Here is a 13,164-nt window from a genome sequence, read left to right as displayed (position 1 = left end):
GACTTGGACTCAGGGCCTGAGCACTGTCCCTGGCTTCTTTTTGTTCAAGGCTAGCACTCTGCCACTTGAGCCACAGCGCCACTTCCGGCTTTTTCTATGTACGTGGTGCTGAGGAATCGAACCCAGGGCTTCAGGTATACGGGGCAAGCACTCTACCACTAGGCCATATTCCCAGCCCGACGACTCCTCTTTCTGGACTCCAGTATGTGATTGTCTTCTCCCCCTCCTTGAGCGGCAGTAGTTCTGTGTCCGTGGCTCTCCTCCCACAGTGCTACTCCTTGGCCTCCCAGGGGAGAGCCGTGTCCACACGGCTTCAAGGCCATGCCAGCCTGTGGCAGCAACCATTATCCTCCTGTTAAGGAATGGCAACATGGTACTGGAGATGAGTCACTTTGAATTGCGCTGGGATTTGAACTCAGGGTCTCATGCTTGCTAAGCAGGTACTCTACCGCTTCAGTCACACCTCTAGCCCTGAACCTCTTGAAAATGGGGAGACTTAGGCAGGGACATGGTTCAAGTGGTAGAGCACTTGTCTAGAGGCCCTGAGTTCAAGTCCCAGTATTGCCAAAAAGAAATACATAAATGAAAGAAAAATGACAGATGTAAAAATTGCAGGCTCTCGTAGCTCATGTCTGTAATTCTAGCTACACAGGAGTCTGAGAGATGAGGATGGTGGTTCAAAGCCAGCCTGGGCAGGAAAGTCTGTTAAACTCTTACCTCCAATTAACCACTCAAAAACGAAGTGGAGCTGTGGTCCAAAGTGGTAGAGAGCTAGCCTTGAGCAAAAAAAGCTTAGGGAGAGACCCAGGCCCTGAGCTCAAGCCCCATGACCCACAACAAAGGTTTAAAACAAAGGTTCTGAGGAATATCTGAGACCATTGTCACGATGTGTTGGTGTACATGGGAAAACCTGGAGGACTTAGACATTGAGGCCAAATACAGTGCTCAATAATGCGGGTCTGCTGAGACCTAAGGCTGGACAGAAATCCTCATTGTTCAAGGCAGAAGAAACCTATGTTCTTTTGTTGTCATTGTGCTTGTACTGAGGCTTGAACTCAGGGCCTGGGTCCTCTCCTTTAGCTTTTTTGCTCAAGTCTGGTGCTCTACCACTGGAGCCTCAGCTCCACTTCCAACTTTATAGTGGTTCACTGGAGATAAGAATCAAAGATTGTCTTGCCTGGGCTGGCTTCAAATTGTGATCCTCAAATCTCAGCCTCTTGAGTAGCTGGGATTACTAGCCTAGCTTTTTCCCCATGTAGCCTATGATACCATCGCTTCCCCAAACCTTCCAGCATTGTGACCTTGGCCAGCATTGTGACCTTGGCCAGCATTGCCATCGGCCCTGGGCTACAGTTTCCTCTTCCGTCGAAAGGTATAAAATCTGTCTCCTGGGGGATTCTGGGCTATCACTCAAGCTGATTTATTCAAAAGTGCCTAGCACAATACCTGGTTCAATAAATACTAATTTAGGTGATTCATTTTCTCCTCTCCTTGTTATGAACCCTTACTGCACATGAAGGCGAGGGACCCAAGGTCACAGCACAAGCGGGGAATGGGGTGAGATCTCACGTGCAATTTGCTCTGCCAGCCGCTTGCTGGTGTGCAGGGGTTTGGGTGGGAGGAGCTTCTCGGGCTGGACGTGACAGGGCTACGGAGCGCTGTCCCTCGGATGCCAGGCACCCGGGAACTGCTCGTCCAACTCATTTATTCAATGGTTCTTTTTTCTCCTGCTCTGCCTACTCTGCACTCTGAACATTTGATGCCTGGCTCCTCCACGGTGGAACCAGGCTGGGAGCTGAGATAGTGAGGTAACGTGATGCAGTTCCAGCCAGAGCATCCCTGGCTCATACCTGTAGTCCTAGCTCTTCGGGAGGCTGAGATCTGAGGACTGAAGTTTTAAGGAAGCCTGGGAAGGAAAATCCATAAGATTCTTTTTTTAAAATTAATTAATTAATTTATTTATTTGCCAGTCCTGGGGCGTGGACTCAGGGCCTGAGCACTGTCCCTGGCTTCTTTTTGCTCAAGACTAGCACTCTGCCACTTGAGCCACAGTGCCACTTCCGGCTTTTCTGTTTATGTGGTTCTGAGGAATCGAACCCAGGACTTCATGTGAGGCAAGCACTCTACCGCTAAGCCACATCCCCAGCCCTATGAGATTCTTATCTCCAATTAAATACCAGAGAAACTGGAAGTGGAGCTGGGGGCTCAAGTGGTAGCATGCTAGCCTTGGGTGAAAAAGCTAAGGGATGGTGCCTAGGCCCTGATTTCAAGTCCCACTACTAACACACACACACACACACACACACACACACACACACACACACACTTCCTGCTCTCAGCTTGCTGAGTTTTAGAACCTGAGTTCATCTGACAGAAGAAAGTAGAAAAGGCTATCCCATCAACAGCAGCTAAGGAAAGTCTTGGGACTAGGACATAGCCTCGTGCCCTCCAAGCTGCTGGGAATCTGCACACGGTGCATATTAGCTAAGAAAGAAGTCTTCACAGTGAGCATGGCGAGGGTTATAACCACCGTGGGGGTCATCCATGGCTTTGGGTCATATAGCAAGGTGCTTGGTTTTTCTCCTGAAGGAAACAAGAAAACCTCTAAGATGCTGTAATTGTGAAAAGAGGTCTGGCAACAATGTGCACTGGCAGCAGGTAAGACACGAGGTGGAGACTGGGTGAGAAGCAAATGATTCAAATGATAGGGGGGTGGGGGTGGAGAATATGGCCAGGAAACAAGCACGGGTACAGAGAGAAGCAAGCAGATTGCAGTGATATTAAAGAGGTTGACTAGAATCAGTAAGGACGGCAGGGTATGTTGAAGGAAAGAAGAATCGAGGCTGATGTCCAAGCCAGGCACCAGTGGCTCACACCTATAACCGTAGCTATTGTGGAGACTAAGATCTGAGGGTTGGGGATTGAAGCCCAGGGAAGAAAGTTCATGAGACTCTTATCTCCAGTTAACCATCAAAAAGCCCAATGTAGATCTGTGGCTCAAGTGGTAGAGTGCCAGCCTTAAGCAAAAAAGCTAAAGGACAGTTCCAAGGCTCCAACACACACACACACACACACACACACACACAGATTTCTAGTGAGGCAATAGTGATTTACAAGTGTAATCCTCGTTACTTGGGAGGCTGAGAGCTGAAGAATTGAGATGTGAGGCTAGATCAGGCAAAAATGTTCCTGAGACCCAATCTTGAAAATAACCTCCCAAACAAGGGAGGGGACTGGAGATGTAACTCAAGTGGCAGAGCACTAGCCTAGCAGGTGTGAGTCTTTATGTTCAGGCCAGCGTGGACTGTGGTCCTCTTATTCGTGTTGTTCTTTGTTGCTGATAGGACAGACATCGGTCACTGTACCCAGCCACTGGTTAAGATGGAGTCTTTTTAGTTGGGTGCTGGTGGCTTACACCTGTAATCCAACCCAGGAGGCTGATATAGTAGGATTGTGGTTCAAAGCCAGCCTGGGTAGGAAAGTCCCTGAAATTAGAGCAAGTGGTGGAGTGCTAGCCTTAATTAACAAAGCTTAGGGACAGTGCTCAGGCCTTGAGCTGGAGCCCATGGACTGGCACGAGAGGCCCAGGGGGCATCCTGGAGCACCTTCCTATTGGAGGTATAGGATCTTCAGCCTAGTGGCCCAGGAATCCAGTAGAACTGTGACCTTTAACCTCTCTTGGAGTCCAGCTACCTGGGAGCTCCCCAACCCCCACCCACAGGGACTTCCGGGTTAGGGTGTGGCCCAAGCCAGTCCCAGGAAAGAACCAGATGTTTCTAGGTAGCCACCGGGAGGAAGAGTGATCTGTGCTGGGAAGGGGCCTGCAGTGCTTTTCATTGTGTGGGTCTTGGGCTTGAACTCAGGCCCTGGTGCTGTCCCTGAGGTGTTTTTTCCCTCAAGGCCGGTGCTCTACCACTTGAGCCACAGCTCCACTTCCAGCTTTTCCTGTGATTCATTGGAGATGTGAGTCTCACAGCCTTTCCTGCCTGGGCTGGCTTCGAACCTTCCTCCTGAGTAGCTTGGGTGGCTGAGCTCCTGGAATGCTTTTGAATGCCCTCCCATCCCCTCCTTCTGGGGGAGTGGGTGGCCTTGGCACCAGGCTGCAGCCCTGAACTCAGCCTCCTCCCACCTCTCTGGTCCTGTTTGATATGCACATCAGATCCAGTGCCCTTTGCAAAACTGTTATTTGTGCAGAAGCCCATGGGAGGGGGTGGGGGAAGATCCTTCCTTCCTCCTTCCCTCCCTCCTTCCCTCCCTCCCGCCACTTCCACTTGCAGGGACCTGCTGGCAAATACCAGCCCCAGCCACTCCGGCTGCTAGTTCCACTGGCAAATAGGGAACCTGAGTCTCCCCAGCTCCCTGCGTCCCCCCACCCCCACCCCAGCTCTGCCGGGAAGGGTCTGGCACCAGGGCCCCCCCCTCCAGCCCCCATGGGGCCTCTCAACCCCAGCCCCTAGCCCCCTCCGGTAGCCCTGAGCCCAGCTACTCAGTGCCTCCTCCCAAGCAGCCTGGAGCCTCAATGGCGGGGGGGGGGGGGGGGGGGGGGGGGGGGGAGGGACATTTTTGCTTCTCCAGTTCCCTTTGTCTTCAAGAAAGGAGGCCAACAGAACCTCCAAGTAGTCCATCCCTGGGCAGCCGCCCTTGGAGGCAGGAAAACTGGGGAATAAGAATGGATGGGCTTGGGAGCAGAGGGCCGGGCCACAGCCCAGCACCCTTGCTTTCCAGTTCCTGGATACAAATGGCAGCTCCGCAGGCTCTAATCCCCACCGCCCAGGGCACTGCTCAGAGACAGGAAGAACTGAACGCGGTGCCTGGCACAGAGTAGGTGCTTAGACAAGTGAGACACTGAAGGACCAGGTGAAAAGGGGAGCCAGGGCACTGGGGGCTAAGGCCTGGGAAGAGACGGGGTGCTGGGCAGAAGGAAGTGGGCTGGGGTGGGCCTGGTGGGGCAGCATGGCCTCTGGGCCTTCAAACCCCCACCCCAGCATACGCAGATGCTCCGCTCTCCCTCAACTCATAATCCCATTCCTATTCCTACTCTCTCCTCTGGACCCATCACCATGGCAACAGTTTTCTCAGTTTCACTTCACAAGCTTCTCAGCAAATCTTTATTTCTGCCCTCTCCTTCCGTCTCTTTCCCCCTCCTCTATTGGCCTGTTTTCTTAGGTTTTCTTTAGGCATCTCTTCCTATGGGCCTCCTCTAAGTCTATGTCTTCATTAAGGCCTCCTTGCCTCCTCTCTCCAATCTCAGTCCAGTCTTCCCCTCTCTTCTCCAGGCCATGGGGGTGGGGGGGACTTGAAGGTCCCTTAGCTTCTTCGCTCAGGCTAGTGCTCTACCACTTGAGCTACACCTCTACTTCCAGCTTTTTGGGTGGTTAATTGGAAATAAAGATTCTCACTGAATGTTTTGCACTAGCTGGCTCAGATCTCACCCTCCTGAGAAGCTAGGATTACAGGCATAAGCCACCATTGCCTGGCCTTAATAATAGTAATAATAATAATAATTTTAATGGAGGTCATTCAACTAAATTGTGTGGAGGGCTACCAGATCATGATCACATTGTATAACCTCGTGAGGTAATGCTTGGACAGAGAGTTCAGCTCAAAGTAAAGTTCATTGAACTGAAGTTAAGAGATCACTGAGAGGCAGAGTTCAGGTCAGAGGCATGAAAAGCAGCAGATGTTCTTACATACAGAGGGTTAAGTTGAGCATCGTGGTACACACTTTTAATCTCAAAATCTGAGGCAGCAGGATCAAGGAGTCAAGGCTAATCTACACTACATATCGAGTTTGACACTAGCCTGAAATGTATCGTATGACCTTCTTGTTCTAACAGTCTCGCCATCTTATGTGCCCCTTGGAGGCAGGTACCTATGTTAACTGTCATAGGATGGAAGTTACTAATCAGGCTGGGTGCCAGTGGCTCATGCCTCTAATCCTAGCTGCTCAGAAAGCTGAGAAGTGAGGTTCTAGGTTAAAGCCAGCCTGGGCAGAAATGTCTGTGACTCTTATCCCTAATCAGCAAAAAAAAAAAAAAAGCTAAGTAGAGATGTGGTTCAAGTAGCAGAGCACCAGCCTTCAGTGAGCAAAAAGCTGAGCAAGAGTGCAAGGCCCTGAGTTCGAGCCCTAATACCAGCAACATACACAAATCCTGTAACTGTCACATAGGCAAGCATGGTACCAGGGTCTGGGTGCCCCGGTACACAGCACCTCCCAGGCCTGAGGCTGTGGAGCCTGCCAAAGATGGTGCTTCAGAGCTGTAGCTAGTTTTTGGTGTTTGTTTTTTTTTTTTTTTTTTTAAAGAGATGAGGTCTCACTATGTAGTTCAGGTTTACTTGGAATTTGCTGTGTAGTCTGGCTTTTACTACCTGCTGAGATTATAGACATGTGCACCCCACACCTAACAAGGGCTTTCCCTCTGTGTCTCTTGTCAGTTGTGGGGCTTAAACTCAGGGCCTGGGTACTATCCCTGAGCTTTTTCACTTGCAGCTAGCACTCTACTACTTTGAGCCACAGCGCCACTTCTAATTTTCTGGTGGTTCATTGGAGATGATAGTTTCATGGACTTTACTGCCTGGGCTGGCTTTGAACCATGATCCTCAGATCTCAGACTGCTGAGTAGCTACGACTCCAGGCCTGAGCCACGGGTGCCTGGCTGAGCTATTTCTTTTAGAATGTTTCCTAGTCTGGAATTTGAAGCGACAAATGCTATGGGAAGGGTTCAAATGGGTTATGGGACTCCATAGATAAAGAACACAAGGCCTGAGGAGAGTATTCCGTTTGCTCTAAGGCACGGAGCAGGTTTTAGGTCTAGCTGGCCCAGGTTTGGCCCACAATCCAGTCATGTCTTCAAATTAAGCCAGAGAGCTGCACACGCGCGCACACACACACACACACACACACACACACACACACACACACGGTCACAAGAGAGAAAAGGGGGGCAGGCTTGAGAGACAAGGAGTTCTGAGCACCCTCCATACTCTGGGGGATGTCCAGATAAGGAAGCCAAGCTTGCTTTCCCAGATCTGATGGCCTCTCAGGGAAGCAAGCCAGACACAGGAAGAAGTCCAATGGAAAGTTGGAAACAAGTGCAGCCATGGTATCGTGGAAAGAGTCTGGACTGGGAGCTAGAAGACCTGGGGCCCTTCCAGCCCCGACTCACCAGCACACTGTAGGCAAGTCCCTCCCCCCTTCAAACCCTCCATCTCTCAAAAATAACAGTCCTGGGGCAGGGAGTGTGGGTCAACGGTACAATGCTTGACTAGCAGGCATGAAGCCCTGGGTTCGATTCCTCAGCACCACCTAAGCAGAAAAGGCCAGAAGTGGCTCTGTGGCTCAAGTGGCAGAGTGCTAACCTTGAGCAAAAGAAGCCAGGGACAGTGCTCAGGCCCTGAGTTCAAGCCCCAGGACTGGCAAAAAATAAAATAAATAAACCAGTCCTTTCTGCTACCTATAAGAGCAAGTCAATGAAGTAATCAAACATAGTCTGTGAGCAATGTCGTAGAATGCTCCTTGCACCCAGCACAATCTCAGAATAACTCAAAAAAAAAAATAAATAAAAAACAAGGCTGGGTGCTGGTGGCTCATGCTTGTAATCCTAACTAAGTAGTTACTTAGAAGGCTGATGGGGCTGGGGATATGGCCTAGTGGCAAGAGCGCTTGCCTCGTATAAGTGAAGCCCTGGGTTCGATTCCCCAGCACCACATATACAGAAAATGGCCAGAAGTGGCGCTGTGACTCAAGTGGCAGAGTGCTAGCCTTGAGCAAAAAGAAACCAGGGATAGTGCTCAGACCCTGAGTCCAAGCCCCAGGACTGGCCAAAAAATAAAATAAAATAGAAGGCTGAAATTTGAGGATCACAATTTGAAGCCAGTCTGGGCAGGAAAATCCATGAGACTCTTAGTTCCAATTAACCACCAGAAAACTGGAAGTGGTGCTGTGGCTCAACGTGATAGAGTGTTATCCCCGAGTGCAAAAAAGCTCAGGGACAGTGCCCAGGCCCCAAATTTAAGGCTCTGACAAAAAAAAAAAAAAAAAGGAACGACTCTCACCTTGAGCTGAAGAATTAAGTGTCAGGGGCAGGTGCTGTTGGCTCATGCCTATAATCCTAGCCATTCAGGAAGCCAAGATCAGGAGGCTCAAGATATGAAGCCAATCAGGGCAGAAAATCTGTGAGAGCCCATCAGCAAAATGCCTGGCTGGAGATGTGGCTCAAGTGGTAGAGCCCCAGTCACAAGGCCCTGGCTTCAAATTCTTGCATTGGCAAAGCAAAAGATAATAAAACCAAGGGGGAAAAAAAAGAATGGGCCATTTGAGAATGTAACCTTAGAGATCTCTCACAGCTGGTGTAATCTACTGGAATCCTGTTGTAGCTTTCTTTAATCCACCAGTGAGACTTACACTGTCTGCCTGCACAGACCCGCAAGTGAGGCTGGAAGAAATCTCAGCTCACATGTTGCTTCCTGTTGCACACTGGTGAGTCTGGGTATGGTAGGGTCTTGTCCTAAGTGCACCCCCAAGTTCCCATCACCTTGAATTGAATTCTCTGCCCGTCTGTCCAGCCCTAACTGTGCTGTTACTTGTGTTAGGGCAAGGACTACATCCATCTTGTTACCAACATACACACCCAGCACATAGTAGTTTTTCAATTCATAGATGCTGAAGGAATTAGTAGACAGAATCTGACAATGAGTCAGATATGGCCGTACACAGGGCTGTTTGCTGAAATGCCTACACAAAGCAAAAGGGAACCTTAAATAGAGGGTAGAGGGAAATGAGAGGAAACGACTTAAAAGTGTGGAGAAGGGAGCCTTCCTAAATCTTCAGTTTTGCTGACCTGGGAGTGTTTCTTAGTCCATAGGAGAAAGTCTCAGTCATGCTGGGGATAGATAAGTGGTTGAGAGCTTAAAATCTCTGTCTTTTTTTTTGGGGGGTGGGGGGGAGATGTGTTGGTGGTAAGGCTTGAACTCAGAGCCTGGGAGCTTTCCTGGAGCTTTTTTCCACTCAAGGCTAGCACTCTACCACTTTCAGCCACAGCTCCCCTTCCAGTTTTCTGTCCATTAATTGGAGATGAGAGTCTCATGGACTTTCCTGCCCGAGGTGGCTTTGAACGGTGATCCTCCGATCTCATCCAGTAGAGTCTTTCTATGGGGAAAAGCTCAGAAGACAGGCAGCCTGTCTAAGAAGTCATAGGAGTGGAAGAGCCAAGGTGGCAGGGAAGAGCTTTCTGAACCTGGCAAGAGATTTGTATTTGATGCTGGAGTCTAGAGGGAGTGGGAAGCTGCAAGGCTGCAAAGAAGGAAAGAGAAAGGCTGCTTCCTAGGGGGAGATCCAGGCTTTTTTCCTGCTCACCTCCAGTTGTCTGGTGGGTACTTGGGATCCATAAGTGGAGCTCCCAAGGCGAGGATCTGGACGCGGCCTGCTGAGGGCACCGCCTGGCAGGGATCAGTGGGGGGGTCCTCTAGGTGTGCCCCCCAGCGGATGGCTTTCCCTTGACCGAGGCGCACTCTGCCCACCCTTCCCGCACCCCCAACAAGCCTTGGCTGGCAGCTGCAGAGCCAGATCGAGCCACCAGGGGGCACCCGAGCAGCCCTGGAGGCCGGTGTCGCTGGGCTCGCCACCGCCGAGCACCTGAGGCCAAGCTGGGCGGCGTCTCACCTGGCTCTCACCTAGAGCCCGGCCGCTCGGTTAACCCCTTCCTGCCCGCCCTGAAACCCCCTCCTCCAGCCGTCACCCACAGCATCGCGGGGGGGGGGGGGGGGGGGACGGCCGGGAGGACCCGGGCAGACGCGAAGTCTGGGCCTCCAGCACCCCGCAGGCCCTGTCGGCGCTCTCCCGGCCGCCGTGGGCCCCAGAGGGGCCGCGCAGCGGTCTCCCGCGTGGGGACTCAGGCGGGAAGAGAGTTGGGGCCGGGTCAGGACTCGCAGGCTCCGCTTCTCCCTGTGGGGAACCCCGGCGCGACGACTGGCCCGGGGCACCGGCGGCGGAGACCCCGCGGGTGGGAGTGGGAGGGCGGGCATTGCGTCCGGGCTGCGCGCAGGGGAAGGGGTTCGGCGGTTCTCGGGTGCCCGGCGCTGGGCCTCCCCGGTATCCGGTCGACTTTCGGGAACAGGGGCCGGTCTAAGTTCCGGGATCGCGCCCTGGGCCACAAGGTGTTAAGCTGTGGGCGTGGGGTCCGGGGCCCCTCCCCCCCCACCCGCCGCCAGGCTGGCGCGCAAGGAGTTAAGTCTGCCCGCAATCTGCAAGACTGGAGTGGAGGAGGGGGGGCGGAGGGGGGAGCGGAGGGGGGGAGGAGAAGGGGGAACCAGCCTGCGGGGAGACGTCGCCAGGAACCCCCACCCCGGGGACCTGGGCCCCCAGCCCCAAAAGAGGCCCGGTCCTCCCCGGGGTCGCCCTCTCCCCCCCGCTCCTGCCCTGCCCACCCCCTCCAGCTTTGTGTCCCCAGGAGGGTGGGCTGCAAGGTTTCCAGCCAAGCCTTGGCTGCCTGCTCAGTTTTTCCAAACCCTCCAGTCGGGGAAGGCGGGAGCCCTGTCAGGATAAGAGTCCCCCCCACGCCGGCCCCCTCTCCCCACCGCCCGCTCCCCGGCCCCGCACCTTTTCCAAAGTCCTTTCCCTTTCCGACCCCGGCCCCAGCGCCCCCTAGCCCCACCTCCACGGGCTCCCACGTTCCAAGTTCAGGTTGGGGGGTGGGGTGGGCTCCATAATCTTAGGGAGGCGCCGGAGAAGCCGCCCTCCGCCAGGCCGACCCGAGACCCCCAGTGCCGGCGCGATTCCCGGCGCCGAGGGGGCGGCGGGGCCTCCGGCCCGGGACGCAGGCGGCGCGCGCGGCCGGACCGCGGGCTCCGGGGCGGCGGGACAGGCCGCGGGCCGCCTCGGCGGAGGGGGCGGTGTTCCGAGCGCGGGCACGCTCCTGCCCGCCCGCCCGGCGAGTCGGTTCTATAATAATCACCCTCTAGGAGGAAGCCGGGCGGCTGGAGCGAGCGGCGAAGCCCGGGGGCCCGGATCCGCGCCGCCTCCGGGGCCCGCGAAGGCGTCTCCACCGAGCGCGGGCCGTGGGCGCAGCCCGGCAGCGGAGTGAGGTGGGGGGTCGAGGGGCCAATGAGGGGCGCTGCGCGACGCGGCGGCCGCCCCGCGAGCCCCGCCCTCGGCACGCTGACTGACAGAGCCCGCAGCCAATGGCTGGAGCCGCTGCGGGGGGGGGCGGGACCGCCTTAACCCTTCCCGGGCTCCCGCGCGGCTGCGGTGGGGGGGGTGGGGGCCCGAACCCCTCCCACCCTCTCGGGCTGCGCACCTGAGCCGGCGAGGGGTACCAGCTGCTAGATCCTGGTTCCGGATGGGTTACCGACCTCAGCTCATCTCCAGCCCTGGGGGGCCCCCACCCCAAGGTAAATAGTCGTCGTACGAGATGGAGTTGTGCGAAGTTCCCAGAAGCCGCCCCGCGCGCGTGGCGCGGACACCCCAACAAGTTGGCTACCCACAGGCGCCCGCACGCACACAGGAGCACTTCCCCTGGCGAACGCCACCATCCCCGCAGGTGACACCCCTGTGACACCCCCCGTGACACAGTGACACAGAGACAGACAGACGGGGGAGGCCCGCGGCAGTTCCCGGGCGCGCCGGGAGGGGGAGCAGCCGCTCGGCCCCGGCGGGGCCTCCCCTTCCCCCTCCGCCTGGGTCCCCCTCCTAGGGCTCCGAGTCCCGCCCCGAACTCGTGGCGGCCCCGAGCTCCGCTCCGAATCCCGACCTGGAACTCACGCCGGGGGGATGAGTCACCGCCACGCCCCGGGGAGCCGCGCACGGCCGCGCCGCCGCGCACACCGAACCCAACGCGCCTCCGCTCCGGCTGGGCTCCCTGGGCAAACTCACCGCTCACCTCCACAGACATTGGTTCTTTATTTTTGGCAGTACTGGGGCTTGAACTCAGACTCTCTCTCTCTCTCTCTCTCTCTCCCCCCCCTCTCTCTCCCTCTCCCCCCCCTCTCTCTCTCCCCATGTGGTTTGTTATATATGTGATTAGAGGCAGGTAAATGGAGAAGACCTGATCTTGAGCATTCTTGCTCTTTGAGAGCAGGTCCTCTACTTTGTGGCTCATGTTGTACTGTAGGAACATGAGAAGAAGAAATTGGACTCGTGTGTGTGTGTGTGTGTGTGTGTGTGCACGTGTACGCCAGTCCTAGGGCTTAAACCCAGATCTGGGCACTATCCCTGAGTCTCATGAGCTGGGCACCAGTGGCTCCTGCCTGTCATCCTACCTACTCAGGAGGCTGAAACCTGAGGATAGTAGTTTGAAGCCAGCTGAGGCGGAAAAGTCCTCATGAGACTCTTATCTCCAATTAGCCACCAGAAAATCAAAAGTGGTGCTGTGGCTCAAAGTGGCAGAGCACTGGCCTTCAGGGACAGCACCCAGTCCCTGAGTTCAAGCCCTATAATCCACACACACAAAAAAAAGAGTTTCAAGAACTTTCCTTCCCTGTTTGGGCTAGCTTTGAATTGTGATCTTCAGATCTTAGCCTTCTGAGTAGCCAAGATTATAGGCATGAACCACAGGCACCTCACTTGAAATTGATCCCTTTCTATTCATGGGTCAAGTAGCATCCTAGGAGCTGGAATCTTTCATAATGGAAGGGACTCCGCTTCTCTGGCCTTTACTTTTTTTTCCTTTAATGAGGATAAAGGCACTGGAGGTGTAACTCAAGTGGTAGAGCACTTCCCTAACAAGCATGAGGTCCTGAGTTCAAGCCCCAGTACCAGCACCAAAAAACAACTAAAACAACAACCAAAACCTAATACTGCTGGGTGCTACGCAGGAGGCTGAGAACTGAGGATTGAGGCTCAAAGCCAGCCTGGGCAGGAAAGTACATGAGACTCTTATCTCGAATTAATCACCAGAAAATTAGAAGTGGCGCTGTGGCTCAAAGTGGTAGAGTGCTAGCCTTGAGCAAAAAAGCTCAGGGACAGTGCCTAGGCCATGAGTTCAAGCCCCACAATGGACAAAACAAACAATCCTAGCACTGCAAATAAATAAGAGGATAAGACCTAGTGCAGCACAATGTTTATCCCAGAAGCTTGTAGGACAATTGGTGAATGGAGTCAAGCAAGTTCTAAGATAATATGCATGAGTGTTTTTTGACCTGTGATGTAGCAGGGGTTATAGGGAAATT

The sequence above is a fragment of the Perognathus longimembris genome, chromosome 3 (assembly GCF_023159225.1).
Source record: "Perognathus longimembris pacificus isolate PPM17 chromosome 3, ASM2315922v1, whole genome shotgun sequence".
NCBI lineage: Eukaryota > Metazoa > Chordata > Mammalia > Rodentia > Heteromyidae > Perognathus > Perognathus longimembris.
The sequence above is the reverse complement of the archived record's forward strand: the minus strand, read 5'-3'. Positions refer to the sequence as shown.